The following is a 25,605-nucleotide window of genomic DNA, read 5'->3' as shown; positions in this document are numbered from 1 at the left end:
CCCACCTCTTCAATGTGGTTTTCGGCACCTAACCATTGTACCTCTATCCAGGAAATCCAGACTGCCCCCAACTTGATTGACTGCACATTTTGTCCTTTTTTGTCCTTTAGATTGTAAGCTCCTTTGAGCAGGGACTGTCCTCCTTTGTTAAATTGTACAGCGCTGCGTAACCCTAGTAGTGCTTTAGAAATGTTAAATAGTAGTAGTAGTAGTAAGTCACAGGGATCTCCTCCTCCCGGGACAGCAGGGCTCCCTCCGGTTTTCAAACTGGGCGTCCTCGACACAAACCTCTCGATGGTAGTTTGGGAAGGCGAGGATGTTCTGATGGCCGAGGCTCCAGCCTTTACCAGACCTTTCCTCTTAGTATGAGGCATAATTTTCATACAAGAATAAGGTGGTTTTCCAAGCTCAGCACGAGAGGTCTCACCAGCGAGGACTGTGCGCCGCCATCTTGACGCCATGGTTGGTGGCTCCTAACGTGGAACCTTGCACTACATAGCTATAGTTCGGGTTCCTCTTTCCCACATGCATCACTTTGCACTTGCTCACATTAAATGTCATCTGCCATTTAGACGCCCAGTCTCCCAATCTCGTAAGGTCATCTTGTAATTTTTCACAATCCTCTTGCGATTTAACAACTTTGAATAACTTTATGTCGTCAGCAAATTTAATTACCTCACTAGTTATTCCCATCTCTAGATCATTTATAAATATGTCAAAAAAAACAAAGTCCCAGCACAGACCCCTGGGGAACCCCACTAACTACCCTTCTCCATTCAGAATACTGACCATATAACCCTACTCTCTGTTTTCTATCTTTTAACCAGCTTTTAATACACAATAGGACACTACCTCCTATCCCATGACTCTCCAATTTCTTCTGGACTTTCTCATGAGGTACTTTGTCAAACGCCTTTTGAAAATCCAGATACTGTCGGGTTCTCGAGGGCCTTTGCATTCTGTCAGGTCCTCGAGGCAGGAATGGAGTTCGTGAGCCCTTGGGCCACTGCCGAGGAGCGGCAGCGGCAGGCAAGACCACCTTGGAACTAGATACACAGAAGAGCCTAAATTTGACTTCCAGAACCTCTCTCCCACATTTTCCTATGTCATTGGTGCCCACATGTACTAAGACTGCCGGCTCCTCCCTAGCACTATCTAAAATCCTATCTAGGTGATGAATAATGTCCGCCACCTTCGCTCCAGGCAGGTAAGTCACCAGGCGATCCTCATGTCCACCAGCCATCTACATGCCTAATAATCGAATCACCAACTACAACAGCCATCCTAACCCTTTCCACCTGGGCACTAGCTCCTGGAGACACATCCGCAGTGCGAGAGGATATTGCATTCTCTGGTGTGCTAGTCCTGTGTACAGAATTACTTCCAGCCTCACCAGGGTGATGTTCTCCTTTTAGAAGGTCTCCCTCCTCCAAGGCAGCACATGGGCTGCCAGATTGGAGGTGGACTTCTCTACAATGTCCCAGGGATAACAGGGTCAAGACTGAAGCTTCAGACAAACACAGACAGAGAGAAAATGGCTGAAGGTTCAGACACCAAACACAGAGCAAGCACTAGAAGGACTAACAGTCCACAGACACAAGTAGCAGGACGGAGCCCCCCACGGAAGGACTGGCAGTCCACAGACACAAGTAGCAGATGGGCAAGAGCCCCAGAGAAAGGCTAAGTAGCAGCGCAGCAGTGCACTTACTAACCTGATGGCCTTTATGCATAGCACAGCACTTCCTTATGAAGGCTTTCACTGATGAGTCACCACCAGCAGGACAGAAGCAGGAAGTACACTGACCCCAAAGAGAGGCTTGACACACATAGGAAGTGAGCCCACAGGAAAGACAAGCAGGAGCCATCTTGGAAGCTGGCATAGAGCCGGTAGCAGCCATCTTAGATGCTGGCTCCCTAGAGAGGCAGAGCCCACACAGGTGAGGTCTAGTGGAGCAATCAGCACAGAAAGCCAGAGCCAAAACTAACACAAAGACAGACAGAAGCCAGCAGAGCTGCTGACCCCCAGAAAGAAGGTAAGGCTGAGGGTGGTCACGGCCACAGACGTGACAGATACACAATATCAACCGGCTCGCCTTTATCCACATGCTTGTTCACTCCTTCAAAGAAATGTAATAGATTGGTGAGGCAAGATGTAGATAAATTCATCTTGGCTCTGTCTCATTAATCCATGCTTTTGAATATGCTCTGTAATTTTGTTCACCGGGCTATAATTTCCCGGATCTCCTCTGGAACCTTTTGAAAATATCGGTGTTACATGGGCTACCCTCCAATCTTCCGGTACCATGCTCGATTATAAAGATAAATTACATATTGTAAAGAGTATGTAGGCAGCCCTTGGGAACAGAAAGAAAAGAGGAGAGAAAGGGACTACAAATTTCAGCATGCCCCAAAGGAACCCTGGGGTAAGCAAGAATACCCCAGGTACAGGCAGGCAATACCCAGGGAAGAACCCGAAATAGGAAACTACCACTCCCAGCATGCCCCAAGGGAACCTGGGGATAAGAGAAACTATGTGCATTCCCGGGAGTCACCAGAGGAGGGCCGCAGGGGAAGGAGAAAGGCTGATTCTCCAACCTGGTGGAAGAGGTGGTGGAACAAGTGGGTGGAGAAAGAAGGGACTCCAAAGAACTTTAATGAAGAAAAGGGTGAGCAGCTGGGAGATGGGCGGGGTGAAGAGAATATGGATTGGGCTCCTGAGGAGAGGGAGGGAGAGAGTGAGCCTTGCCCTATGGAGTTGACTGAACAGGAGAACACCCTGGAAGAGCCGATGGACTTTTCAGCTCTGGCTCAGCGAAAGCCAAGGAAGTAGCGGGGCCAAGCCGGGTCAAGCGGGAGGAGGTCAGGTAAGAGAGAGTGACTGACCAAGAGGGTGGGACCCTAGGCTTTGAGCCCGCGCAGAGCCATATTGTGTTTTAAAGCTGGAATTGAAAGTGAACTGTGTTTTGAAAGCCTGGCTCACCTGAACTGTGTTTTGAAAGCCTGGCTGTGTTTTGAAAGCCTAGCTAACCTGAACTGTGTTTTGAAAGCCTGGCTAACCTGAACTGTGTGTTGAAAGCCTGGCTGTGTTTTGAAAGCCTAGCTAACCTGAACTGTGTTTTGAAAGCCTGGCTGACCTGAACTGTGTTTTGCAAGCCTGGCTAAACTGAACTGTATTTTGGTAAGCCTAGTTAAACTGAACCGGGTGTTTTTTTTTTGCTTTTGACTGCTCCTCTCTAGGAGAGGAAGAGAGAGGAAGCAGCTGCTGAAGCCTAGCCTGTGTACCAAACCGGCTTGAGTAAGGTACATGGTAACAGGGATTTTTGTTTTGTGTTGTGGAGAGGAGGGACGTCCTTCCCTTGCAATAAACAGCTTTATTTTGAGTTGGAGGTGAGCTCGGCTGGAGAGTGTTCTTTTGTTTGGGGAGCAACTTAACAATTGGTGTCAGGAGTGGGATTCCTTTGCGGACCTGTCGCTCGAGGAGGCCAGGACCAGCCAGACAGAAAAGCCCGACGGAGGGGCCAACGCTGAGAAAGGTGCAGACCCATCTGGGGTTCCGGTAAGCGGGGCCTAGATTGGGGGAAATAAAGGGATCCTAGAAAAAGGGGAAAAAGAAGTAGTGAAACCGCACTTGGAGGTGTCCTCTGTTTTTGTTTCCCCTCAGGAGTCGCTGTTCCGGAGCAGGGATGGACCCCAAGGAGATCTTCGCTTGGATGACGATGCAGTTCCAGAAACAGCAAGAACTGACAGCAAAGATGGTGGAGGACTCCTTGACTGCTGCCCGAGAGCAACAACAACCGGTGCTGAATATGCTCCAGGACTTTTTTCAGAGGGGGATCAATGCTCCAAGGGACGCTGGAGTCGGAACTACCGGACAGGGGCCCGGAGGAAGCGGTGCGGTAGGACCTTTATCCCTGAACTCACTTACATGGGGGAAGTTGTCTGAGCAGGATAATGTAGATGATTTCCTGACCGCATTTGAGAGGGTGGCGGTGGCCGCGGGATGGCCACAAGAGCAGTGGGCCATGCGGTTAGTGCCTTCCTTATCTGGGGAGGCTCTCGGAGCCTTTAGAGACTTGGCTCCTGGGGACGCTGCCAACTATGGGAGGTGGAGAGAGGCCATTAAAGACCGGTATGGACTGAGTACCCAGGCTTATAGGCGTAAGTTTCGGTCCACTAAATGGGAAAAGGGGGAAACCCCTAAAGCGGTGGCCACTAAATTGATGGACTTGGTAAAAAAATGGTTGGAACCTGATCGACACACCACCGGAGAGATTCTTCAGGAATTGGTAGTGGAGCAATTCCTGCAGGGCCTACCCGGGGAAATTAGGGCAGGGCTGATCCAAAGGGGCTGTAAGACGGTGGAAGCCGTGACAGCCGGGTTGGAGTGTTACTTGGAAGCTCAACATTGGGGAGGACCCTACCTGGAGGAGGAGAAGAGGAGCAGTACTGTCCCAGGAGCATGAAGGGGAGGAACACCCGGTACTCTACTTAAGTCGGAAGCTCCTACCTCATGAGGAGCATTACTCTACCATAGAAAAGGAGTGTTTAGCCATACGATGGGCAGTGCAAGAATGTAGTGTCTATTTGGAAGGGAGAAAATTTAAGTTGGTAACGGACCATGCTCCCTTGAAATGGCTGAATATGATGAAGAATAATAATGGGAGGCTAATGCGTTGGTACCTAGCGCTGCAGCCTTTCCAATATTCAGTGGAGCATCGCCCAGGGCGATGTTTAGGAAATGTTGATGCCCTGTCCCGAGTAGGGGAGGGGAATAAGAGAGAATGGGGGGATGGAAATTTAAGGGGGGGGGGGGTATGTAAAGAGTATGTAGGCAGCCCTGGGGAACAGAAAGAAAAGAGGAGAGAAAGGGACTACAAATTTCAGCATGCCCCAAAGGAACCCTGGGGTAAGCAAGAATACCCCAGGTACAGGCAGGCAATACCCAGGGAAGAACCCGAAATAGGAAACTACCACTCCCAGCATGCCCCAAGGGAACCTGGGGATAAGAGAAACTATGTGCATTCCTGGGAGTCACCAGAGGAGGGCCGCAGGGGAAGGAGAAAGGCTGATTCTCCAACCTGGTGGAAGAGGTGGTGGAACAAGTGGGTGGAGAAAGAAGGGACTCCAAAGAACTTTAATGAAGAAAAGGGTGAGCAGCTGGGAGATGGGCGGGGTGAAGAGAATATGGATTGGGTTCCTGAGGAGAGGGAGGGAGAGAGTGAGCCTTGCCCTATGGAGTTGACTGAACAGGAGAACACCCTGGAAGAGCCGATGGACTTTTCAGCTCTGGCTCAGCGAAAGCCAAGGAAGTAGCGGGGCCAAGCCGGGTCAAGCGGGAGGAGGTCAGGTAAGAGAGAGTGACTGACCAAGAGGGTGGGACCCTAGGCTTTGAGCCCGCGCAGAGCCATATTGTGTTTTAAAGCTGGAATTGAAAGTGAACTGTGTTTTGAAAGCCTGGCTGTGTTTTGAAAGCCTGGCTCACCTGAACTGTGTTTTGAAAGCCTGGCTGTGTTTTGAAAGCCTAGCTAACCTGAACTGTGCTTTGAAAGCCTGGCTCACCTGAACTGTGTTTTGAAAGCCTGGCTGTGTTTTGAAAGCCTAGCTAACCTGAACTGTGCTTTGAAAGCCTGGCTCACCTGAACTGTGTGTTGAAAGCCTGGCTGTGTTTTGAAAGCCTAGCTAACCTGAACTGTGTTTTGAAAGCCTGGCTCACCTGAACTGTGTGTTGAAAGCCTGGCTGTGTTTTGAAAGCCTAGCTAACCTGAACTGTGTTTTGAAAGCCTGGCTGACCTGAACTGTGTTTTGCAAGCCTGGCTAAACTGAACTGTATTTTGGTAAGCCTAGTTAAACTGAACCGGGTGTTTTTTTTTGCTTTTGACTGCTCCTCTCTAGGAGAGGAAGAGAGAGGAAGCAGCTGCTGAAGCCTAGCCTGTGTACCAAACCGGCTTGAGTAAGGTACATGGTAACAGGGATTTTTGTTTTGTGTTGTGGAGAGGAGGGACGTCCTTCCCTTGCAATAAACAGCTTTATTTTGAGTTGGAGGTGAGCTCGGCTGGAGAGTGTTCTTTTGTTTGGGGAGCTGCAGCCTCGGAGTGAAGGGGAGCAACTTAACAATATTACTAATAATAGTTACGCCAGTTCATTTTTCAATTCTATCAGTACTCTGGGATGAATACCATCCGGTCCAGGAGATTTGCTACTCTTCAATTTGTCAAATTGCCCCATTACATCCTCTAGGTTTATAAAGATTTCATTCAGTTTCTCAGACTCGTCAGCTTTGAATATCAATTTCTGGCATCGATATCTCTCCCAAATCTTCCTCGGTGAAGACCGAAGCAAAGAATTCATTTAATCTCTCTGCTATGGCTTTGCCCCTTTTACCCCTCGGTCATCTAGCGGTCCAACCAATTCTTTTGCCGGCTTCTTGCTTTTAATATACCTAAAAAACTTTTACTGTGTGTTTTTGCATCCAATGCAATCTTTTTTTCAAAGTCCCTCTTTGCCTTCCTTATCAGCGCTTTGCATTTGACTTGCCATTCCTTATGCTGTTTCTTATTATTTTCAGTTGGTTCCTTCTTCCATTTTTTGAAGGATTTTCTTCTAGCTCTTCCTTCACTTCACTTTTTAACCATGCCGGCTGTCATTTGGATGGCTTCCTAAGTCCATAGACCGTTATTAAATGGACTTGGGGAAAATCCACTATTTCTGGGATAAGCAGTATAAAATGTATTGTACATTTTTGGGATCTTGCCGGGTATTTGTGACCTGGATTGGCCGCTGTTGGAAACAGGATGCTGGGCTCGATGGACCTTTGGTCTTTCCCAGTATGGCAATACTTATGTACTCCCTCCTTTTTCAATACACGGAATATATTTGGCCTAAGCTTCCAGAATGGTATTTTTGAACAGCATCCACACCTGATGTAAATTTTTGACTCTCGCAGCGGCTCCTCTAAGATTTTTTTCACCGTTCTTCTCATTTTATCATAGTTTCCTTTTTGAAAGTTAAATGCTAACGTATTGGATTTCCTATATATACTTACTCCAAGGCAGGGGCATAGTCAGACTTCGGTGGGAGGGGGGTCCAGAGCCTGAGGTGAGGGGGCATATTTTAGCCCCTACCCCAGCGCCACTGACCCCCCCCACCATTGCCGACCCGCCACCACTTTACATGACCCCTCCCTCCCGCCGCAAACCCTCCTCCGCCATCGCCTACCTTCGGGTTTGCTGGCAGGCGACCCCAATCCCCGCCAGCTGACTCTTCATCCTGCAGTCAAAAAAGTCCTCGTTCTGTTGTATGCTGACGTCCTGCACGTTGTACATGCAGGACGTCAGACTCAGAGAACAGGCTTCATTCTGTTTCTGTGAGTCTGACATCTTGCATGTTGTGTACGTGCAGGACGTCAGAGTCAGACTCAGAAAGAAGAAACCAAACGAACGCAGGAAGATGACTTCGGCTGGTGGGGGTTGGAGTCCCCCGCCAGCAAAGGACAGCGACGGCAGGTTGGTGGCGGGAGGGGGGGTTGTGAGGGTCGTCGGTAGGGGGGTCCAGGGCCAAATCTACGGGGGCCCTGGCCCCTGTGGCCCCATAGCAGATACGCCCCTGCTCCAAGGCTAATATCAAATCTGATCACATTATGATCACTATTATCAAGCGGCCAGATCACTATTACTTCCCACACCAGATCATGCACTCCACTAAGGACTAGGTTTAGAATTTTTGCTTCTCTTGTCGGCTCCTGTACCAGCTGCTCCATAAAAACATCCTTGATTTCATCAAGGAATTTTACCTCCCTAGCATGCCCTGATGTTACATTTACCCAGTCAATATCGGGGTAATTGAAATCACCCATTATTATTGTGTTGCCCAGTTTGCTAGCCTCCCTAATTTCCAATAACATTTCTACATCTGTCTGTTCATCTTGGCCAGGCAGACTGTAGTACATTCCTATCACTATCCTTTTCCCCTTTACACATGGAATTTCAATCCATAGGGATTCCAAGATGTGTTTTGTTTCCTGCAGAATTTTCAATCTATTTGATTCAAGGCCCTCCTTAACATACAATGCTACCCCTCCACCAATTCAATCCACTCTATCACTACGATATAATTTGTACCCCGGTATGACAGTGTCCCACTGGTTATCCTCCTTCCACCAGGTCTCAGAGATGCCTATTATATCTAATTTTTCATTTAGTGCAATATATTCTAACTCTCCCATGATATTTCTTAGGCTTCTGGCAATCGCATATAGACACTTCAAACTATGTTTGTTGTTCCTATTTACATCATCGTGCTCAGTACTTGATAGTATTAATTTGCAATCTTTTGTCTTATTTTTATTTTATTTAAGGACATCTGGTCTACTATGATCTCTTTTGCAACCTATCGGGATACCCTATCTTCCCTGTTTTGGTGATATCTTTGAAAAGTATCTTATTCCGAACCATGCACTTTTGAGCGACTGTCGGCCTTCCCACAGGTTCTAGTTTAAAAGCTGCTCTCCTTTTTAAATGCTGATGCCAGCAGCCTGGTCCCACTCTGGTTAAGGTGGAGCCCATCCTTTTGGAATAGTCTCCCCCTTCCCCAGAATATTGCCCAGTTCCTAACAAATCTAAAACCCTCCACCCTGCACCATCGTCTCATCCACACATTGAGACTCTGGAGCTCTGCCTGTCTCTTGGGCCCTGTGCGTGGATGGGTTGCACTTCAGAAAATGCTACCCTAGAGGTTCTGGATTTGAGCTTTCTACCTAAGAGCCTAAATTTGACTTCCAGAACCTCTCTCCCACATTTTCCTATGTCATTGGTGCCCACATGTACCAAGACTGCCGGCTCCTCCCTAGCACTATCTAAAATCCTATCTAGGTGATGCATGAGGTCCGCCACCTTCGCTCCAGGCAGGCAAGTCACCAGGTGATCCTCATGTCCACCAGCCACCCAGCTATCTACATGCCTAATAATCAAATCACCAACTACAACAGCCATCCTAACCCTTTCCACCTGGGCACTAGCTCCTGGAGACACATCCGCAGTGCGAGAGGATATTGCATTCTCTGGTGTGCTAGTCCTGTGTACAGAATTACTTCCAGCCTCACCAGGGTGATATTCTCCTTTTAGAAGGTCTCCCTCCTCCAAGGCAGCACATGGGCTGCCAGATTGGAGGTGGACTTCTCTACAATGTCCCTATAGTCCTCCTCTATGTACCTCTCTGTCTCCCTTAGCTCCTCCAAATCTGCTACTCTAGCCTCAAGAGAACGTTCTCTGAGAGCTAGGAACTCTTTGCATCGAGCTCACACATATGACATCTCACCAAATGGGAGATAATCATACATGTGACATTCATGCAAGACTGGATAGCACCCCTCTTGCTGCTGGACTACTGTCTGAATCTTAATATTATAGAGTTGTTTTCTTAAGGTACTAGGGATATCAGATGAATATAATGATCCTTTTGACTGGTGTAATTTGTAATTTATTTAGGGTTTGCTTCTTAGAAACTAATTAAATGTAATTAAAACTCTAATGAAAAACGAAAATTCCCCTCTTGTTGTCTTAATTAGAATAATTGACTATAAATAAAGAGTTGAGCTGAACTGGGCCCCTCTCTGCCTTCTAGAGACTTTCTGTTAATGCTGTGGCAGAAACTTCAAGTTTTAAAACTATGGGGAAAAGCGTATGGAGACTAGCTAATAAAGTTTGCTTGCCTTTTTTCTAAATTTAAAATTCTGTGTTTATCAATATCCTACAATTCCTCTTTTAAACACTAATGTTTAAGCTGTGGCAGAATCTTGAAGTTTTAAAACTATGGGGAAGAGAGTATGGAGACTAGCTAATAATGTTTACTTGCTTTTTTTAATTTTAAAATTAAAATTCTAACTGTGTTTATCAATATCCTACAATTCCTCTTTTAAACCCTAATCTTTAAGCTGTGACAGAAACTGCAAGTTTCAAAACTATGTAGAAAAGGGTATGGATACTAGCTAATAGTTTGCTTGCTTTTTTATTTTAAAATTCTGTGTTTTTCAATATCCTACAATTCCTCTTTTAAACCCTAATCTTTAAGTTACCAAGCTCAGAATAAAATACTATCACTTACCCACAGAGATGTTCACTTCTCTTAGAACTTCTCAGAGACTAAATATTGCTTATTGCCCTAAAAATTGATCAGTGAAACAAAGTGCAATCAGCAAACAACAACAGGTAACTGAAGTATGGATCAATTATAACACTAATTAAACATTTGTTTACTTTCTAAAAAAAAGTACCTAGGGAGATCAGGACATATAGCTGCTCACAAGTTTTCAAATGTAACTGTTTACAGGGCCTTAGCAAAGAGATCTGTCTCTCTCTTCTTCCTGGCTAAGACTGGAGCAAAAGCCAGTATTCTCCACGTGAAAATGAGCTCCTAGGGTAATCAGAGCCCAGAAAATTTCAAAAAATATACTGCTCCTTGCTTCCTGTTTGTGTGCTAAAACTAAAGAAAGAACATTCATTACTCTGTAACAGCTTACAGGAAAGAAACATCACCTGCTGGCCAAATAGGAGAAATACATTTCAAGACATAATTGCAGGAAAATATCCAATACATTTTACAGGCTTAAAACACACTGTTTATCCATAGGTTGATAATATGACTGATAGGAAAATTATAGGGACTGTAGAGAGAGTCAGGGGAAAGAAGAAGCTATGGAGATTATGGAGAGACAGATGGGCAAAGAGGAAACTGTGGTAGCTTTATAAAAAGTTCAACCGATGGGTCCTTTTTAAAGGAAAGTTCATTGCATTATAAATCTCAACCCTCTAATTTCTCCATCCCAAATTTTTACAGTAGGTCTTTACTCCCCACATACTACCCTATTGTGTGGAAATGGATGTTGTGCTAGAAAGGTGACACTGAGTCATTCCTGTGATAATAAAGGGCTGGGAGCTAGCTAAGTGTAGGACAGAGGCACCCCTTAATTCTACTTTTTCTATCTGGCTTTAAAAGTAAATTTCAAGATGCCTCCCTATGTCTGCTAAGTTTAATTTCCTCACTTTCATATTCTTTTCTAGTTAGCCAGATATGTAGGAGATCTGATGTTGCTCCTGAGCTAGGATCCTCTATGTGAAAGCAAGCTGCATTATGTGGGGGTAATTCGATAAGAAGCCACCTAGTTGTGTGCGGCAAGAAGGTATGTAAGTAGCAGTATTCTAAAGAAAGAGGGAGAAAAAAAAGGACCAGACCCCCTGTAGTAGAACACAGCAATACAAAGAAGAAGTGATGACCAGGAGGAGAACACAGAACTCAAGAGTCCACTATGAGTGTAGGGGTTTTTATTGCAGTATCCAAAATCTCTTAGCAGTAACATCGACCTGACATGGCCATATTTCATGAGATCCACCTGCATCAGGGGTCTGGGATTGTTTACAGATATAAAAACAATTAGAACTCAAAATTAAATTATAGAATGTAACTATACATACATCAATATTTTTATGACTTAAAAACACCCCGGCTTATATTCAAAGAATTTAACCAGGCAGGAGTTTCTCCTGCCCGGTTATATCACTTATCACAAACTAAGTGGTGATATTCAGTGGCACTTAACCAGACAGTGCTGCTGAATATCACCACAGACCACCCAACAAAAAAGTGGGCAGCTCAGGGGTGGACAGGGGCGGCATTGTGGAGGAAGCCGGGAGTTATGCAAGTGCTGGCAATATTCAGTGCAACAGCCCGCATAGCTAATTGGGTAAATTTAGGACAGCTTAATTCAGCCACTTAGCTATGTGGGCCCTGGTACAAATATTGGCCAGGACCTACATAACTAGCTTTTAATTCCAAAGTCCCCTCTTCACTCTCCCAGCCCCTGAAAAAGCTCCACCCTTCCTATCCCCTCTCCCCAGCCTGTCAGACTGTAAGCCCACCTCCCCCTAGAACTAACTCCCCACCCCCAACCCCTCCCACGATCTAGGTATCCCTGGTGGTCCTAGTGGGGGTGATGGCAAAGCTCACTCACTCCTGCCCCTTGCGGTTGCTTTCTGCAAATGCCTTCCATGACCTCTCGGCACTAGTCAGGGAGAGCTAATTTCTATTGGGTTTAGCACCCCCAATAATTATGAAAAGTTGGCTCCTATGCCCTCAACCAGTCCTGCACACAAAATACCTGTTGTCCAGTTCCTGCTAATGATTGCATTCCTTGGTGGAGTATTAGAGTCCTCCTGTATACTCCTTGCTACAGCACCACCTCATAAGAAAACTTACATATGAATGACCAGTTGAATATATTGAAGGCTATACACCTCTTTACACCTGTGCAACCATCTGACCCAGAGCACTAGAAAGAGCAGGTTTGTTTCTGACCTATGTCTGCTTCCAAACCATTAGGCCCCAGCCTGGGAGAGGTATGATAGTCCCTCCTCAAACTGCTACAGTTCATGCCAATTACATCTGGCAAAGCACTCCGTGGCTGCCTAATGGGGACATCCAGTGCTTTTTTTGTGCCGGTACGCAACGGTACGGCGTACCGGCACCTTTTTCTCCTCCTGTCCTCCCCTCCCATTATTTCCAGCGATTCTCCGCCTCTCCCCTGCCCTCCCATCGACGTGCAGCGATTTTCCATCCCTCCCCTGCTCTCACCTCTCCCATATCCAGCGATTCTTTGTCTCCCAGCCGTCCTCCTTCACTGCCTACCAGCCAGCGTCGGACTCAGAGGCGAACGGTGCAGGCAGCGATTGGCTGGCAGCGTCGTAGCTTCCCTCTGCAAGTCCTGCCTATGCGTAAACAGGAAGTTGTAGGCGGGACTTGCAGAGGGAAGCTACGACGCTGCCAGACAATCGCTGCCTGCACCGTTCGCCTATGAGTCCGGCGCTGGCTGGCAGGCAGTGAAAGAGGACGGATGGGGGATGAAGAATCGCTGGATATGGGAGAGGTGAAGGCAGGGGAGAGACGGAGAATCGCTGCATGTCGATGGGAGGGCAGGGGAGAAGTGGAGAATCACTGGAAATAATGGGAGGGAAGGGCAGGGGAGAGAGAATTGCTGGACATGGGATGGGAGGGAAGGGCAATATTCAGTGGCACTGGGGAGGGGAGAGAGAATTGCTGGACATGGGATGGGAGGGAAGGGCAAGGGAGAGAGAGAATTACTGAACATGGGAAGGGCAGGGGAGAGAGAATTGCTGGACATGGGATGGGATGGGAGGGAAGGGCAGGGGAGAGAGAATTGCTGGACATGGGATGGGAGGGAAGGGCAATATTCAGTGGCACTGGCCAGTTAAGTGCTGATGAGTATCAGAGATTAGGCGGCCACAGGCAATTTAAGCGGGTTAGATCCTCTCCAGCCCACTTAAGTCACTTTGAATATTGGGCAGAGACTCTCTAAGGAATAATGTTCCTCAGCTATTAGGATGGCTTCATCATCATTGTAATGAAATTGCACTGTGGACTTCTGGATCAATGGCTACAGCAAAGCAAGACAGCAGAAAAGAACCAGTGAGGAGTCATAAGGAAACTAGGGGGCCCTTTTACTAAGCCATGGCAAAAAATGGCCTCTGGCAGTGTGAGCACGTCTTTTGGACAAACACTGGGCCAGTTTTTACTGTGTCCTGGAAAAAGGGCCTTTTTTTAAGGGGCCGAAAAATGGACGTGCAGCAAAATAAAAACCAGCATGCGTCCATTTCGGCCTGAGACCTTACTGTCTTATCCGCAAGGAAGGTGAGCCCTTAGGTCCCGTAAGGCCCCGAAGGACCTCAAAGGACAGCCGTGCAACCCCAAGTCTTCACCCGCGGCGACCGCCGTTCACCAAGGGTTGAGCCACCAGCTGCAGGCGGTCAACGGGACTTCAGGAACCGCGGGGTAGACGGACTGACCTGGACTGGAACCGGGAGAGAAGCGGGCAGGTGGAATAGAGATGTCCACAAACTGGCAGCAGATCAGGGCAGGCAGCTAACAGCGTAGTCAGAGTCAGGCAAGAGGTCAAGGCAGGCGGCTAGTAGAGAAGTCAAAGTCAGGCCAGAGGTCTAGGCAGGCAGCTAGCAGAGAAACCAGGAAACAGTCCAAAGTCCAAAATCAGCAACACCAGGAAAACAACGGAACACAGGAACCACGGAGAATGGCCTCGGGAACAGAACCTGAAGCAAAGTTCTGGCTCAGTCCCCTCCTTTAAATACAGTTCAGCATCAGCCGCCCCGCCCCCGTAGGTACAGCCGCCCAATCCGGACCTGGTTATCGGCAGAGCCCTTCTGATTGGCTCTGTCCGATTCCCCAGGCGGGACCACCAACTTGGCCTCCCAATCCAGCACCTCAGAGGCGGAGCTCCGGGCCCTCCCGCCCGGGAGAGAAGAAGACGCCGGCCATCGCGCCTCGGCGCCGCCTCCTTCAGCGGCGCAAACATAGCCCCCACAGCCGGCGACTGAGAGACAGGCGGCCGTAGTCGCCGGCCTCCGGCCTCGGTCCCGGACGGAACGGCCATTACCGCGGCGGCCCCCGGCTCCCCGCCGTGGCCTCCGGACCGCCACCCCTCGCCGCGGAGGACACTTGCTCCCGCCCCCTGCGGCGGAGGAGCCGGAAGGAGTGATGGACGCGACACTTACCACCCCAATGACTTAGCTGTAAGGTCTCAGGCGCTATCTGGGTGGTAGGCATGCAGCGCACATCCATTGCCGTTTACCGCCACACGGTAGAAAACAAAATATTTTCTACCGCATGTTTTTGGCACATGCCAAATTCAGAATTACCACCCAAGGCACATTTAGGCCCTTATGTACCTTTGTAAAAGGGACCACTAATGTCTTTTCCACTCCATTCATAAGCAGTGCAGTTTTTAATAAAATAAGTTGGATCTAGCTGAAACTATCGGGGTGGATAGTAGGGGTGTGACCAAATCAATGGGTGAAATATTAAACTGGGTAGGCAAATTAGATTTTTTTATAGTGAGATTCAGTGTCTTCTGAACTGCATATTTATGTTAAAGGAAAGAGTGGCAAAAGGTAAAATTATGTATCATACCTGATAATTTTCTTTCCATTAATCATAGCTGATCAATCCATAGACTGGTGGGTTGTGTCCATCTACCAGCAGGTGGAGATAGAGAGCAAACTTTTGCCTCCCTCTATGTGGTCATGTGCTGCCGGAAACTCCTCAGTATGTCGATATCAAAGCTCCATCCGCAGGACTCAGCACTTAGAGAATTACACCCACAAAGGGCCACTCTGCCCAGCTCACCACCGCCGAAACGGGGGAGGGGAATTAACCCAGCTCATCCCCACACAAGTGGGGGAGGGGAATCCGTCCAGCTCATCCCCGCGGAGCGGGGGAGGGACACCACACCCGCCGATGCGGGGGGATCTGGCTTATCCTGCAACCGCAACCGCGGGAGGAGCTGACTGACCCTAGCACCGCCGAAGCGGGAGGGGTACAAAACTGCCCTACAACCGCACGAAGCGGGAGGGAGTGCCGGCAGAATTTATGTCTCAATCCAGCCCCGTAAAACGGAGGGGAGAGGAATGCAGCAGCTCACTAACACAAACTCGTCTCAACTCTTGAAGAATCCAAGTGAAAAAACTTGAACCCGAAGTCTTCCTGAAGTAACTGAAGACTGAAACTTGAACCTGAAATGCAACCAGAATATAAACAGTACAGATATCTGGGAGGGGCTATGGATTGATCAGCTATGATTAATGGAAAGAAAATTATCAGGTATGATACATAATTTTACCTTCCATATCATCATGCTGATCAATCCATAGACTGGTGGGATGTACCGAAGCAGTACTCACCCAGGGCGGGACATTGAAATCCCTGACCTCAACACTGAAGCTCCAAACCGGGCCTCCGCCCGAGCAGCCACAGTCAAGCGGTAATGCTTGGAGAATGTATGGGCCGATGCCCAAGTTGCCGCCTTGCATATCTCTGCCAAGGAGACGGACCCGGCCTCTGCCATCGAGGCCGCCTGAGCTCTAGTGGAGTGAGCCTTCAGCTGGATAGGCGGCACCTTCCCCGCGGCCACATAAGCCGCTGCAATGGCTTCCTTGACCCATCTTGCCACTGTAGGCTTAGCAGCCTGCAGACCCTTACGAGGACCTGCAAACAGGACAAACAGATGATCCGATTTCCGGAACTCATTGGTCACTTCCAAGTATCTGATGATGACTCGTCTCACATCCAGATATTTAAGAACAGAGTATTCCTCTGGGTAGTCCTCCCTACGAAAGGAAGGGAGACAGAGCTGCTGATTCACATGGAAGCGAGAAACAATCTTGGGCAGGAAGGAAGGCACTGTGCGAATAGTCACTCCTGCCTCAGTAAACTGCAGAAAAGGCTCTCGACATGAGAGTGCCTGGAGCTCGGAAACTCTTCTGGCTGAAGTACTAGCCACCAAAAAGACGGCTTTCAACGTCAGGTCTTTCAGAGATGCCCTCGACAAGGGTTCAAAAGGCGGCTTCTGTAATGCTCTTAGCACCAGGTTGAGATTCCACGCAGGCACCACCGAGTGCAGAGGAGGGCGCAGGTGATTAACTCCCTTGAGAAAACGCACCACATCTGGCTGCGAAGCCAGGGAAGCACCCTTCAGGCGGCCCCTGAAGCAAGCCAGGGCCGCTACCTGGACTTTCAGGGAACTGAGCGACAGGCCTTTCTCCAGACCTTCTTGCAGGAATGCCAACACTGAAGAAATTGGAGCAGTGAATGGAGAAAATGAGCCTGCTTCACACCACGCTGCAAAGGTACGCCAAACCCTGGCGTAAGCAGTAGAAGTAGAGCGCTTCCTCGCTCTCAGCATAGTGGCGATGACCCTGTCTGAGAAGCCCTTCTTCCTCAGACGCTGCCGCTCAATAGCCAGGCCGTAAGACCAAAGGGGGAGGGATCCTCCATCACCACGGGACCCTGATGTAACAGACCCTGCTCCACTGGCAGCCCCACCAGGATTATCCGGCCCGGATGCTTTGCCACTCGGTCTAGCACCCTGCCCAACATGGGCCAGGGCGGGAACACATAGAGAAGCTCTTGTGTTGGCCACTGTTAGATGAGAGCATCTACTCCCAGAGATCGAGGGTCCCGTCCTCTGCTGAAAAAGCGCGGCACTTGGCAGTTGGCCGATGACGCCATCAGATCTAGGCTCGGCTGGCCCCAGCGCTTCGTGATATCCAAGAACGCCTGAGCCGATAACTGCCACTCTCCGGGATCCAAGGTATGGCGACTGAGAAAGTCCGCCTTGACATTCATGACTCCGGCAATGTGGGCCGCTGACAGCTGCTCCAGGCTCGCTACCGCCCACTGGCATAGATTCATGGCTTCCTTGGCTAGAAGGGCGCTCTTGGTACCTCCCTGGCGGTTGACATAGACCACAGCCGTGGCATTGTCCAACAGGACCCGTACTGGCTTCAACGCCAGTACCGGGATGAACTCCAAAAGCGCCAACCGAATGGCTTTGAGTTCCAGGAGGTTGATAGACCACTTTGCCTCTGCAGGAGACCAGAGCCCCTGCGCTGTCCTTCCCAAGCAGTGGGCTCCCCAGCCCGACAAAGAGGCGTCCGTGACGACAATCCACTCCGGGGTCACCAGAGGCATTCCTGCAGACAACTTGACTGTCTGCGTCCACCAGCTCAGCGCCTTGCGCACTGCTGGGACCAAGGGAAGGCGCACAGCATAATCCTCCGACATCGGAGTCCAGCGCTGCAGCAGAGAGAGTTGTAGTGGTCTCATATGAGCCCTGGCCCAGGGCACTACTTCCATCGTGGCCGTCATAGAGCCCAACAGCTGCACATAGTCCCAAGCCCGAAGAGGAGAGGCTACTAGGAACTGGTCCACCTGAGCCTGAAGCTTGACAATCCGATTGTCTGGCAGGAACACTCTGCCCTCTTGGGTGTCGAATCGCACTCCCAGATACTCCAGGGACTGAGTTGGGCGCAGCTGGCTTTTCTCCCAGTTTATGATCCACCCCAGGGAGCTCAAAAGAGCAACCACCCGGTTCACAGCTTTGCCGCACTCTGCATAAGAGGGGGCTCGGATCAACCAGTCGTCCAGATAAGGATGGACTTGTACTCCTTCCTTCCACAGGAAGGCCGCGCTGACCACCATTACTTTGGATAAGGTCCGCGGAGCAGTAGCCAACCCGAACGGGAGGGCTCTGCACTGGAAGTGTCGGCCCAGTACTGCAAAACGCAGAAGGCGTTGATGAGGAGGCCAGATGGGAATATGCAAGTACGCTTCCTTGATGTCCAAGGATGCCAGGAACTCTCCTGCCTTCACTGCCGCTATAACAGAGCGGAGGGTCTCCATGCGAAAGTGCCGAACTTTCAAGGCCCGACTGACCCCTTTGAGGTCGAGAATAGGGCGTACAGAACCTCCTTTCTTTGGTACCACAAAGTAAATGGAGTAACGTCCCTTGCCAAGCTGATTTTCTGGCACCGGAACGACCGCACCCAGGCGGATCAAATTGCCCAAGGTCTGCTGCACTACCACAGCTTTGACCGGAGACTTGCAGGGAGAGAGTACAAACCCGTCTCTTAAGGGTCGGCAGAACTCTAGCTTGTAGCCGTCTCTGATGACTTCCAGCACCCAAGCGTCTGAAGTTATTGTGGTCCACTCGTCCAGAAACGAGGACAGCCACCCTCCAATCTGCACTGGGGTGTGGACCAAGGCCCCGTCATTGGGTACGACACCCTGGGGGAGGACCGGAGGGAGCACCTCCGGGACGGCGGTCTCTGCGAAAGGAATGCTGCTTGGGGGAGAAGTTCCTCTTGAAGGAAGAGGGGTCATCCGCTCCATCCGAGCGGGGATCCGTCTCCTCCAAGGAATCCGCAAAGGACCGTTGGGAGAACTCAGATACGCTGCCCTCATCTACATCGAAGGAGACAAAGTCCTCCAAGGCCTGGGAATCAACCCGAGGGCGATTACCTCCGGGGGCCTCAACCTCTTTACCAGCCGAGGGAGCAGGGGCAGCGTTTTGCATAAGGAAAGCCTGATGCAGCAGCAAAACAAACTCGGGGGAGAAACCCCCCAGACTGTGCACTTCCGCAGCCTGGGCTACAGCCCTAGACGCACCCTCAACCGGCGCTCGCAAGAGCGGGGGGAGAAACATGCTGCGCATCCAAGATGGCGTCCGGCGCGACACTCCGCGAAGGAGCCGCGCGGGAAGAACGGCGCTTAACTTTAGCCGCTTTTGTGCCATCGCCCAAATTAAGGGCGTTCATGGCATTAACGTCTCCCACCTCAAGGGCGGCCCAAGAAGAAGCCGTCCGAGCAGCGTGGCCGGCCAAGATGGCGGAGGCGAGCAGCGGGGGATGGGCGTTTATGGCGGGAAAAACCGCCACACCAGAGGAAGGACCGGGACACTCATCGGTCACGAAACTGTCACCCAACAAGGGCGAATCAGACTTTAAGACCCCCGCATCCTCTCTAGAAGCGCACAAGCGATCCGGGGAGCGACTGCTTGCGCCCTCGCCCTCCGACGCCATAGGCCACGTGGAGATCAATCGGGGAACCCCCTGCCCGCTATAAAAAGGTAAAAATTACCTGCTTTCCGCTCCGAGCTGTAACGACCAGGTGTCCCAGTGAGTAGCTGCAATAAACGTTTAAATAAACGTCGAAATAAACGCCTTTAAGGACGTTCAAAATTTTTTTTTTTTTTTTAAACGGAGCCAGCGGGAGGGGGGAGAAAAGGAGGGACCTGGCACCACCAGGTTTGCACTTGCTCAAGAAGAGCCCTCAACCCCAGGCACTCAACAAAACCTAAAAATTAGGCTTGGAGGCCTAGCCAGAGCTGCTGCTGTGTGTGACCACCACCTGCTGAGATAGAGAACATACTGAGGAGTTTCCGGCAGCACATGACCACATAGAGGGAGGCAAAAGTTTGCTCTCTATCTCCACCTGCTGGTAGATGGACACAACCCACCAGTCTATGGATTGATCAGCATGATGATATGGAAGCTAGCTTTTACTCAAAGCAGCCACATATAGAGGGTTCAATAGAGAAAAGCATATACCTTGAATACTTTGCCCTTCATTACTACAATTAACAGGAACAAATGTCCAATATGGAAACTTTTTACTATTACAAAGGTAACTTTAAAACCATACAAGAACGTAAGACCTTTGAAGTCAGAATGATTGAATATTTTAACACCCAACAGAAAGGACTTAACAAGGATCTGGGGTTCCTAGCCCATTATAAACCATAAAGCTGTATTTCTCTGTTGATCACCCCACCCCTCACCTATCCACACCCATCCTGTTAGAATATCAATGATATGCTTTGATGTCCCCATGCATACCTCCTACCCACCCCCATCCTCCCACCCTGTCAGACTGTCATAGTAATGCTTGAATGTTTTCACTTATATACACTGTCAGCTAGCACATTTGCTTATTTCCGATCTGAGGAAGAAGGGCAACCTTCGAAAGCTAATCAAGAAATGTATTAAGTTATGTCCAATAAAAAAGGTATCATCTTATTTTCTTTTCCATGTTTTATTTTGTTTGATTTCTATTGATAAAATACAGCAATAAATTGAAAAACATATGTAAATATTATAGTTATTAACTTTTCTGGCTGTCCAAACTCACTACCTTTCTCTATCTTCTCATCTTCTTCCCTTATGTCCTTCTATTACCTGTTAAATTCTCTTTTTTTTGTCAATATTCCTCTCCACTACTATTACTGTTTATCATTCTATGAACTAAGATAAGAGGTAGACAGCAATTTACAAGAGAGTAGTCCATGCCCCCTGAAGCTTACAGTCCTCTCTCTCTCTCACCTTTTTCTTCTTCACCTCTCTTACTTTTTCTTACCTTTCTCTCAGTCCCTTAGCTCCCTCTCTTCCAATAGTGTCCCTCCTCTCATTACATGTTCATACCTTTAGATTTCCATGTTTCATATCTTTTCCTTCTTTCTCCCTCCTTCGGGTTATTCTCTTTTTTTTTTCTCCTACGTCAAATTTCTCTCCTCTCCCACCCCTTTTTCTCCCAAGTTTCTCTTCTTTATCTCCTCAGGTTGCTTTATTTCTCTGACTCCCAGATTCCTTTGTCTTGTCTGCCTCCCAGGTTCCTCTGTCTTGTCTGCTCCCCATCAGATTCTTCTTATACCCCCTCCAGAAGTTTATATCTTACCACCACCCCACCCCCACACCTCAAATAAGATTCCTCTTTCATTTCTAGGTTCTTCATCTCTTCCTCTCTTCTCCCTTCTCTCTCCTACTTTTCCTCCCTTCTCTCTTCTTTCTCCCACTTAGTTTCCATCAAGTTCCTCTCTTTCTTTCACCACTACAACCCCCCAGTTCCTTTCCTCCCCTCATTTCTCCTGTGACAATTCCTCTTTTTTTCTGCTGCCCACGTCATATCCAGTATTAACCTGTGGCTGTTATACTAACTGTAGTAAAGCTACTGCTGACAGAATCACAAGTCACAAGCAAGACTGTTTTACTTTGATGAAAAACAAATCAAAACATTTTTTACCTGTTGTAGATGCCGCCTATGCAGGTTATAGCTGGAGGTCCTGGAATGCACCTTTCTCTAGTAAAGTCAGTCCTGATATGGGTGTGAATACAGAAGAGTTTATTTTCTGTCACATGCTCCTGTTCTTGGATTCTCATGCCTCCCCAGAGCACTAGAACAAACCAATTAATCAGATGCAAACATCACATGAACTGATTAGTGCTAGCCTGCAGAAACTGGAGTCAGACTTCCTGCCTTAAACAAGCAAAACAAGTTGGCTGTGGGCACACAGTGACATCATAAGTTAACAGAGTGAATGAGTTAATTAAGAATGTAATTAACTAGAGTCCTGCTCTTGTAGGAAGAAGAAAGATGAAAATGAGAGAATAAAGGCACAAAATATAACACCTTCCTTCTCTCTTCCCTTACTTTGAGGCAGATGCAGCAACCAAACGTAAAAAAATCTAAATCGTTAAAGTCCCTAACGATTTTAAAATAACGAAACATGCACCAAAAAAAAAAGTCACACATGCTGAGATCGGTATTGAAACGTACAATGTATCAAAGAATCACAATACACATCGTTAATCGGCCCCCAAATCATGCGCAGAGCAGCCAAGCGTTATGTTAGCTGCTCTGCGCATGCCACAAACAGTCAAAACACAGTCAAATCACAAGCACATGGCTCCCAAATCCAAAGGACGTCAGAAAACACATAAAAAAAGCCCAGTCTTCCATTCTCTAAACAAACAGATTCATCGCAAGCAGCAAAACAGCGGCTTCAAAATCCCGAGGCTTCTCCGTTCACACAGTGGCAGCATTGCTAAAAGCAGTTCTGAGATCCTCGCACCCCAGTCCCACAGAAGCACAAAACAGACAATTTAAACATTTTAGAGGAGGAAATACCTGCTTTGGGTTCTGGAGAGAAGGGGGTCTTCCTAAATTCACTGCCCAAGTCAAACTGCAAGAAGGCACGATCCGGCCTTGCCCCCCGCTGCTCCCCACTTTCCGCCGCTCCCCCCACCCCGAAAAAGCAAACTTCTAGAAGCCCCTGCCCCCCTCCCTTCCTCACTACTCTCTCACCTCAGCTCCGCCTCCCGACATCCTCCGTCTGTGCCCCGCCCCCTTTTGGGGTCGTCGCCGCCATTCCCCTCCTCCATCGGGCCCCCCTTCCTCTTACCGGGCCCGTGCAGCGCCTCTCTCCTCTGTCCGAAGGCGCTGCACGGGCAAGAAGAAAGCTGAATCAGCTGATGCCTGCCTTCGCGATGGCGCGTCTTTCTCCTGCTGCGCCCGCCCCTGTCTGACGTCAGTAACCTACGTAGGTTACTGACGTCAGACAGGGGTGGGCCCAGGAGGAGAAAGACGCTCTATCGAAGCTAGGCGAAGGCAGGCATCAGCTGATTCAGCTTTCTTCTTGCCCGTGCAGCGCCTTCGGACAGAGGAGAGAGGCGCTGCACGGGCCCGGTAAGAGGAAGGGGGGCCCGATGGAGGAGGGGAATGGCGGCGACGACCCCAAAAGGGGGCGGGGCACAGACGGAGGATGTCGGGAGGCGGAGCTGAGGTGAGAGAGTAGTGAGGAAGGGAGGGGGCAGGGGCTTCTAGAAGTTTGCTTTTTCGGGGTGGGGGGAGCGGCGGAAAGTGGGGAGCAGCGGGGGGCAAGGCCGTCCGTACAGGACGCTCCTGATGAGCGCCCTTGCCCCCTCCCGATCCTTTTTTTATTTTTATTTTTTTATGTGTTTTCTGACGTCCTTTGAGCCAATCACAGCGCTTTTAGCTCTGCTAATGCGCTGGGATTGGCTCAAAGTTTGTTTGTTTTTTCACTTAATGATTTTTCCTGGCACAGAGCTGTCCTAACGAGAGGTCCAGACCTCTCGTTAGTTTTCCTGCCTTTTTCCTGCCTAAAAGCAATCGGAAAAGGTTAGTGCATGTCGTTTCAATGGGGTTTTCACACTAATTGCTCATCTCCATTCCGTTTTCGTTAGCTGCTACTGTCGTCGGAAAATAGGCTTAAGTGCATGGAAAGGATAGGAAATTCTTCCCTGAGGGCTCATTTAACGATGAAAAACGTTTAGTGCATCAGTCTCTTAATCTCTGTACACTATCAATTGTATCTGATATCCTGGAATGACTGTCATAACAAAACTCTGTAAGCCACATTGAGCCTGCAAATAGGTGGGAAAATGTGGGATACAAATGCAATAAATGAATAAATAAATAAAAGGCAGGCACTCACCCTCAGCATTCTCAGTGATTTTGCCACTGGTACTACTGTTACACATTTGGGTTCTGTTTCCTGTCCCCAAAGAAAAAAGGTTTCTGTGATAGCATATAAAATAGAAGGGTTCAAGCCAGAAGTGCCCAACAAATTTTATTACGCACATGTAGTCCACAAAAAGTAATAACACTGGCAGTCACTAGTCTTAGTCCTCTACAAAACATGAAGTACTGGTTCCTCTGCGATTCATTTTCACAGCTTTGCAGTGCTGTCTCAGTCCAGCTGGTTCTTGCTGCTAGGTAGTACACTAGTTTGCTTATAATGGTGTATGGGCACAGGTACTAGCCAGCTAAGGTGGCAGCAAGCTTCTAAAAAGGAGGATTGTGAGGTTTCTTGAATCGAATGGACTGCAGGACCCAAGGCAGCATGGTTTCACTCAGGGCCATGCCTAGGGTCTCTGGTGCCCCCCTGCAGACTATCAGTTGGAGCCCCCCCCCCCCCCCCCCCCAGTGTGGCACAAGATGGCAAGGCTTACAAGCCTTTCTTGCAAAATACTTGATTGCAAATAATTTTTTATGATTTTTAACCATGAAAATGATCGCTCACCACTTGTCACACTGACAGGAGTTGTCAGCAATATTCTTAGAAAACAAATTGCTATACACTGCAAAATAAGATAGCAGTTGTAAATTCTCAAAGTGGACATATTCCAAACACTAAAATGAAAATAAAATGATTTTTTTCTACCTTTGTTGTCTGGTGATTTTGATTTTCTATCCATATTGGTCCGAGTCTCTGATTCTGCTGCTCTCTATCTGTTCTCTTAACTCCGTTTCCAGGGCTTCCTTTCCATTTATTTCTTTACTTTCCTCCTTTCTTCTTCATTTCTTGCCCTACATCCATAAGTAAAAGTTGTGTCCTCTGTGGAATTGACTGGAGGAGGTATAACGTGGATCCAGCTTTTGCCTATTTTCTCCATCCATGTGCAGTTTTTCTCCTCTCTTCCCTTTCCCTCATCTCCATCCATGTGCATCGTCTTCTTTTTTCTTTCCTCACCTCCATCCATGTCCAGCACTTCTCCTCTCTCATCCCTTCCACCCATGTTCAGCATTTCTCTTCTCTCGTCCCTCCCCTGTATCCATATAAAGCAATAATTCTCTCTCCCCTCTCCTCCATCCAAGATCAGCATTTCTCCTCTCTACCTGCCAACTCCTCCATCCATCCATGTCCAGAGAATCTCTCTTCCCTGCCCTCCCCTCTCATCCATGTCCAGCGATTCTCCTCTCTCCCCTACCCTCCCCTCTCATCCATCTCCAGCGATTCTCCTCTCTCCCCTGCCCTTCATGTCCAGTGAATCTCTCTTCGCTGACCTCCCCTCCCCTCCATGTCCAGTATGTCTCCTCTGCCCCCTGCCCTCCCCTCTCATACATGTCCAGCAATTCTCTCTTCCCTGCCCTCCTCTCCCCTCCATGTCCAGCATGGAGAGGAGAGGGGAGGGGAGGGAGGCGACATGCTGGACATGGAGGGGAGGGCAGGGGAGGGGAGAGAGAATTGCTGGACATGGAGGGGAGGGCAGGGGAGAGAGGAGAATCGCGACTTCGGGTAAAAGATTTTGGAGCGCGAGAGCAGGAACAGAAGGGAGAGGGCAAGTGAGCCGGACCTCAGGAAAAAGGTGCCGGTACGCTGTACCGGCGCATACCGGCACAAAAAAGCACTGTACGTATCCCTCATTGATAAGTCTCTGACTCTAAAGTTTAGCAATTTCATTAAAGCAAAATGTATTTTCACATATCACAGACTCTTCCTATCCAAGGAGAATGTTTTATATTTATTTATTTATTGCACTTGTATCCCACATTTTCCCACCTTTTTGCAGGCTCAATGTGGCTTACAAAGAACTATTATGGCATAAAGAATACAATTGGTAAAGAATATAATTGGTGTTACAAAGAAGTCAAAGAAGACAAGAGGATCTGGTC

General features: G+C 48.7%; 1 protein-coding gene across 1 annotated transcript in view; it reads right to left on the bottom strand.

The window, feature by feature from the left end:
• The window catches only part of MLPH (melanophilin), a 643,600-nt gene extending 622,025 nt beyond the window's left edge, over positions 1-21,575 (bottom strand). The window contains exon 1 of the mRNA XM_030209662.1: positions 21,433-21,575. The gene's annotated coding sequence lies outside the window, so the exon portion shown is untranslated. The remainder of the gene's footprint in view (positions 1-21,432) is intronic.
• Positions 21,576-25,605: the final 4,030 nt, after the last annotated feature.

This window comes from Microcaecilia unicolor, chromosome 7, assembly GCF_901765095.1.
Source record: "Microcaecilia unicolor chromosome 7, aMicUni1.1, whole genome shotgun sequence".
Lineage (NCBI taxonomy): Eukaryota > Metazoa > Chordata > Amphibia > Gymnophiona > Siphonopidae > Microcaecilia > Microcaecilia unicolor.
Note: the sequence above shows the minus strand (reverse complement) of the source record. Positions and strands in the feature narration are given on the sequence as shown.